Source organism: Phycodurus eques, unplaced genomic scaffold (assembly GCF_024500275.1).
Source record: "Phycodurus eques isolate BA_2022a unplaced genomic scaffold, UOR_Pequ_1.1 contig_253, whole genome shotgun sequence".
Taxonomy (NCBI): domain Eukaryota; kingdom Metazoa; phylum Chordata; class Actinopteri; order Syngnathiformes; family Syngnathidae; genus Phycodurus; species Phycodurus eques.
Genome location: NW_026904250.1, coordinates 10,165 through 17,500, shown reverse-complemented (window position 1 = coordinate 17,500; position 7,336 = coordinate 10,165).

Genomic DNA, 7,336 nt, shown 5'->3' with positions numbered 1-7,336 from the left:
TGCTGGAAGTCAAAGCCCCATGCTTAATGCCCGAGGTCCATGCGGGAAATCAGAGCTCCCTTCTGGGACTCAGATGAGACGAGCTCCATGCTGGAAGTCAAGCGCTCCATGCTTAATGCCCGAGGTCCATGCGGGAAATCAGAGCTCCCTTCCGGGACTCAGATGAGACGAGCTCCATGCTGGAAGTCAGAGCTTAATGCCAGAGGTCCATGCGGGAAATCAGAGCTCCCTTCTGGGACTCAGATGAGACGAGCTCCATGCTGGAAGTCAGAGCGTAATGCCAGAGGTCCATGCGGGAAATCAGAGCTCCCTTCCGGGACTCAGATGAGACGAGCTCCATGCTGGAAGTCATAGCTTAATGCCAGAGGTCCATGCGGGAAATCAGAGCTCCCTTCCGGGACTCAGATGAGACGAGCTCCATGCTGGAAGTGAGAGCCCCATGCCTAATGCCCGAGGTCCATGCGGGAAATCAGAGCTCCCTTCTGGGACTCAGATGAGACGAGCTCCATGCTGGAAGTCAGAGCGTAATGCCAGAGGTCCATGCGGGAAATCAGAGCTCCCTTCTGGGACTCAGATGAGACGAGCTCCATGCTGGAAGTCAGCGCTCCATGCTTAATGCCCGAGGTCCATGCGGGAAATCAGAGCTCCCTTCTGGGACTCAGATGAGACGAGCTCCATGCTGGAAGTCAGCGCTCCATGCTTAATGCCCGAGGTCCATGCGGGAAATAAGAGCTCCCTTCTGGGACTCAGATGAGACGAGCTCCATGCTGGAAGTCAAAGCCCCATGCTTAATGCCCGAGGTCCATGCGGGAAATCAGAGCTCCCTTCTGGGACTCAGATGAGACGAGCTCCATGCTGGAAGTCAGAGCGTAATGCCAGAGGTCCATGCGGGAAATCAGAGCTCCCTTCTGGGACTCAGATGAGACGAGCTCCATGCAAGCCAAAGATCCCAAAATGCAGCGGCACTCAGTCCCAAAACGGACCCGCATGGATCCCAAAATGCAGCGGCACTCAGTCCCAGCAAAGTACCAGCACGCATCCCAAAATGTCACAAAGTCGCCTATCCGGAGCTCACGCAAAGCATCTTGCACAGTCTCAGCAAAGCCCAGCATTCATCCCAAAATGTAACAAAGTAGCCTTAATGCCCGAGGTCCATGCGGGAAATCAGAGCTCCCTTCCGGGACTCAGATGAGACGAGCTCCATGCTGGAAGTGAGAGCCCCATGCCTTAATGCCCGAGGTCCATGCGGGAAATCAGAGCTCCCTTCCGGGTCTCAGATGAGACGAGCTCCATGCTGGAAGTCAGCGCTTAATGCCAGAGGTCCATGCGGGAAATCAGAGCTCCCTTCTGGGACTCAGATGAGACGAGCTCCATGCTGGAAGTCAAAGCCCCATGCTTAATGCCCGAGGTCCATGCGGGAAATCAGAGCTCCCTTCTGGGACTCAGATGAGACGAGCTCCATGCTGGAAGTCAAAGCCCCATGCTTAATGCCCGAGGTCCATGCGGGAAATCAGAGCTCCCTTCTGGGACTCAGATGAGACGAGCTCCATGCTGGAAGTCAAAGCCCCATGCTTAATGCCCGAGGTCCATGCGGGAAATCAGAGCTCCCTTCTGGGACTCAGATGAGACGAGCTCCATGCTGGAAGTCAGCGCTCCATGCTTAATGCCCGAGGTCCATGCGGGAAATAAGAGCTCCCTTCTGGGACTCAGATGAGACGAGCTCCATGCTGGAAGTCAAAGCCCCATGCTTAATGCCCGAGGTCCATGCGGGAAATCAGAGCTCCCTTCTGGGACTCAGATGAGACGAGCTCCATGCTGGAAGTCAGAGCGTAATGCCAGAGGTCCATGCGGGAAATCAGAGCTCCCTTCTGGGACTCAGATGAGACGAGCTCCATGCAAGCCAAAGATCCCAAAATGCAGCGGCACTCAGTCCCAAAACGGACCCGCATGGATCCCAAAATGCAGCGGCACTCAGTCCCAGCAAAGTACCAGCACGCATCCCAAAATGTCACAAAGTCGCCTATCCGGAGCTCACGCAAAGCATCTTGCACAGTCTCAGCAAAGCCCAGCATTCATCCCAAAATGTAACAAAGTAGCCTTAATGCCCGAGGTCCATGCGGGAAATCAGAGCTCCCTTCCGGGACTCAGATGAGACGAGCTCCATGCTGGAAGTGAGAGCCCCATGCCTAATGCCCGAGGTCCATGCGGGAAATCAGAGCTCCCTTCCGGGTCTCAGATGAGACGAGCTCCATGCTGGAAGTCAGAGCTTAATGCCAGAGGTCCATGCGGGAAATAAGAGCTCCCTTCTGGGACTCAGATGAGACGAGCTCCATGCTGGAAGTCAGAGCTTAATGCCCGAGGTCCATGCGGGAAGTCAGAGCTCCCTTCTGGGACTCAGATGAGACGAGCTCCATGCTGGAAGTCAGAGCGTAATGCCAGAGGTCCATGCGGGAAATCAGAGCTCCCTTCTGGGACTCAGATGAGACGAGCTCCATGCTGGAAGTCAGAGCTTAATGCCAGAGGTCCATGCGGGAAATAAGAGCTCCCTTCTGGGACTCAGATGAGACGAGCTCCATGCTGGAAGTCAGAGCTTAATGCCAGAGGTCCATGCGGGAAATCAGAGCTCCCTTCTGGGACTCAGATGAGACGAGCTCCATGCTGGAAGTCAAGCCCCATGCTTAATGCCCGAGGTCCATGCGGGAAATCAGAGCTCCCTTCTGGGACTCAGATGAGACGAGCTCCATGCTGGAAGTCAGCAGCTTAATGCCAGAGGTCCATGCGGGAAATCAGAGCTCCCTTCTGGGACTCAGATGAGACGAGCTCCATGCTGGAAGTCAAAGCCCCATGCTTAATGCCCGAGGTCCATGCGGGAAATCAGAGCTCCCTTCTGGGACTCAGATGAGACGAGCTCCATGCTGGAAGTCAAAGCCCCATGCTTAATGCCCGAGGTCCATGCGGGAAATCAGAGCTCCCTTCTGGGACTCAGATGAGACGAGCTCCATGCTGGAAGTCAGCGCTCCATGCTTAATGCCCGAGGTCCATGCGGGAAATAAGAGCTCCCTTCTGGGACTCAGATGAGACGAGCTCCATGCTGGAAGTCAGAGCTTAATGCCAGAGGTCCATGCGGGAAATCAGAGCTCCCTTCTGGGACTCAGATGAGACGAGCTCCATGCTGGAAGTCAGAGCGTAATGCCAGAGGTCCATGCGGGAAATCAGAGCTCCCTTCCGGGACTCAGATGAGACGAGCTCCATGCTGGAAGTGAGAGCTTAATGCCCGAGGTCCATGCGGGAAATCAGAGCTCCCTTCTGGGACTCAGATGAGACGAGCTCCATGCTGGAAGTCAGAGCGTAATGCCAGAGGTCCATGCGGGAAATCAGAGCTCCCTTCTGGGACTCAGATGAGACGAGCTCCATGCAAGCCAAAGATCCCAAAATGCAGCGGCACTCAGTCCCAAAACGGACCCGCATGGATCCCAAAATGCAGCGGCACTCAGTCCCAGCAAAGTACCAGCACGCATCCCAAAATGTCACAAAGTCGCCTATCCGGAGCTCACGCAAAGCATCTTGCACAGTCTCAGCAAAGCCCAGCATTCATCCCAAAATGTAACAAAGTAGCCTTAATGCCCGAGGTCCATGCGGGAAATCAGAGCTCCCTTCCGGGACTCAGATGAGACGAGCTCCATGCTGGAAGTGAGAGCCCCATGCCTAATGCCCGAGGTCCATGCGGGAAATCAGAGCTCCCTTCGGGTCTCAGATGAGACGAGCTCCATGCTGGAAGTCAGAGCTTAATGCCAGAGGTCCATGCGGGAAATAAGAGCTCCCTTCTGGGACTCAGATGAGACGAGCTCCATGCTGGAAGTCAGAGCTTAATGCCCGAGGTCCATGCGGGAAATCAGAGCTCCCTTCTGGGACTCAGATGAGACGAGCTCCATGCTGGAAGTCAAAGCCCCATGCTTAATGCCCGAGGTCCATGCGGGAAATCAGAGCTCCCTTCTGGGACTCAGATGAGACGAGCTCCATGCTGGAAGTCAAGCCATGCTTAATGCCCGAGGTCCATGCGGGAAATAAGAGCTCCCTTCTGGGACTCAGATGAGACGAGCTCCATGCTGGAAGTCAAAGCCCCATGCTTAATGCCCGAGGTCCATGCGGGAAATCAGAGCTCCCTTCTGGGACTCAGATGAGACGAGCTCCATGCTGGAAGTCAAGCGCTCCCTGCTTAATGCCCGAGGTCCATGCGGGAAATCAGAGCTCCCTTCTGGGACTCAGATGAGACGAGCTCCATGCTGGAAGTCAAGCCATGCTTAATGCCCGAGGTCCATGCGGGAAATCAGAGCTCCCTTCTGGACTCAGATGAGACGAGCTCCATGCTGGAAGTCAGAGCTCCATGCGTAATGCCCGAGGTCCATGCGGGAAGTCAGAGCTCCTTCTGGGACTCAGATGAGACGAGCTCCATGCTGGAAGTCAGAGCTTAATGCCAGAGGTCCATGCGGGAAATCAGAGCTCCCTTCTGGGACTCAGATGAGACGAGCTCCATGCTGGAAGTCGAGAGCCCCATGCTTAATGCCCGAGGTCCATGCGGGAAATCAGAGCTCCCTTCTGGGACTCAGATGAGACGAGCTCCATGCTGGAAGTCAGAGCGTAATGCCAGAGGTCCATGCGGGAAATCAGAGCTCCCTTCTGGGACTCAGATGAGACGAGCTCCATGCAAGCCAAAGATCCCAAAATGCAGCGGCACTAAGTCCCAGCCTGGACCCCAAAACGGACCATCATGTATTCCAAAATGCAGCGGCACTCAGTCCCAAAACGGACCCGCATGGATCCCAAAATGCAGCGGCACTCAGTCCCAGCAAAGTACCAGCACGCATCCCAAAATGTCACAAAGTCGCCTATCCGGAGCTCACGCAAAGCATCTTGCACAGTCTCAGCAAAGCCCAGCATTCATCCCAAAATGTAACAAAGTAGCCTTAATGCCCGAGGTCCATGCGGGAAATCAGAGCTCCCTTCCGGGTCTCAGATGAGACGAGCTCCATGCTGGAAGTCAGCGCTCCCATGCTAATGCCCGAGGTCCATGCGGGAAATAAGAGCTCCCTTCCGGGTCTCAGATGAGACGAGCTCCATGCTGGAAGTCAGAGCTTAATGCCAGAGGTCCATGCGGGAAATAAGAGCTCCCTTCTGGGACTCAGATGAGACGAGCTCCATGCTGGAAGTCAGAGCCCCATGCTTAATGCCCGAGGTCCATGCGGGAAATCAGAGCTCCCTTCTGGGACTCAGATGAGACGAGCTCCATGCTGGAAGTCAAAGCCCCATGCTTAATGCCCGAGGTCCATGCGGGAAATCAGAGCTCCCTTCTGGGACTCAGATGAGACGAGCTCCATGCTGGAAGTCAGAGCTTAATGCCAGAGGTCCATGCGGGAAATCAGAGCTCCCTTCTGGGACTCAGATGAGACGAGCTCCATGCTGGAAGTCAGAGCCCCATGCCTAATGCCCGAGGTCCATGCGGGAAATCAGAGCTCCCTTCTGGGACTCAGATGAGACGAGCTCCATGCTGGAAGTCAGAGCTTAATGCCAGAGGTCCATGCGGGAAATCAGAGCTCCCTTCTGGGACTCAGATGAGACGAGCTCCATGCTGGAAGTCAGAGCCATGTAATGCCCGAGGTCCATGCGGGAAATCAGAGCTCCCTTCTGGGACTCAGATGAGACGAGCTCCATGCTGGAAGTCAGAGCTTAATGCCAGAGGTCCATGCGGGAAATCAGAGCTCCATTCTGGGACTCAGATGAGACGAGCTCCATGCTGGAAGTCAGAGCCATGCTAATGCCCGAGGTCCATGCGGGAAATCAGAGCTCCCTTCCGGGACTCAGATGAGACGAGCTCCATGCTGGAAGTCAGAGCGTAATGCCAGAGGTCCATGCGGGAAAATCAGAGCTCCCTTCTGGGACTCAGATGAGACGAGCTCCATGCAAGCCAAAGATCCCAAAATGCAGCGGCACTAAGTCCCAGCCTGGACCCCAAAACGGACCATCATGTATTCCAAAATGCAGCGGCACTCAGTCCCAAACGGACCCGCATGGATCCCAAAATGCAGCGGCACTCAGGTCCCAGCAAAGTACCAGCACGCATCCCAAAATGTCACAAAGTCGCCTATCCGGAGCTCACGCAAAGCATCTTGCACAGTCTCAGCAAAGCCCAGCATTCATCCCAAAATGTAACAAAGTAGCCTTAATGCCCGAGGTCCATGCGGGAAATCAGAGCTCCCTTCCTGGGACTCAGATGAGACGAGCTCCATGCTGGAAGTCAAGCCCCATGCTTAATGCCCGAGGTCCATGCGGGAAATCAGAGCTCCCTTCTGGGACTCAGATGAGACGAGCTCCATGCTGGAAGTCAAAGCCCCATGCTTAATGCCCGAGGTCCATGCGGGAAATAAGAGCTCCCTTCTGGGACTCAGATGAGACGAGCTCCATGCTGGAAGTCAGAGCCCCATGCTTAATGCCCGAGGTCCATGCGGGAAATCAGAGCTCCCTTCTGGGGACTCAGATGAGACGAGCTCCATGCTGGAAGTCAGCGCTCCATGCTTAATGCCCGAGGTCCATGCGGGAAATAAGAGCTCCCTTCTGGGACTCAGATGAGACGAGCTCCATGCTGGAAGTCAGAGCTTAATGCCAGAGGTCCATGCGGGAAATCAGAGCTCCCTTCTGGGACTCAGATGAGACGAGCTCCATGCTGGAAGTCAGAGCGTAATGCCAGAGGTCCATGCGGGAAATCAGAGCTCCCTTCCGGGACTCAGATGAGACGAGCTCCATGCTGGAAGTGAGAGCTTAATGCCCGAGGTCCATGCGGGAAATCAGAGCTCCCTTCTGGGACTCAGATGAGACGAGCTCCATGCTGGAAGTCAGAGCGTAATGCCAGAGGTCCATGCGGGAGGAAATCAGAGCTCCCTTCTGGGACTCAGATGAGACGAGCTCCATGCAAGCCAAAGATCCCAAAATGCAGCGGCACTCAGTCCCAAAACGGACCCGCATGGATCCCAAAATGCAGCGGCACTCAGTCCCAGCAAAGTACCAGCACGCATCCCCAAAATGTCACAAAGTCGCCTATCCGGAGCTCACGCAAAGCATCTTGCACAGTCTCAGCAAAGCCCAGCATTCATCCCAAAATGTAACAAAGTAGCCTTAATGCCCGAGGTCCATGCGGGAAATCAGAGCTCCCTTCCGGGACTCAGATGAGACGAGCTCCATGCTGGAAGTCAAAGCCCCATGCTTAATGCCCGAGGTCCATGCGGGAAATAAGAGCTCCCTTCTGGGACTCAGATGAGACGAGCTCCATGCTGGAAGTCAGAGC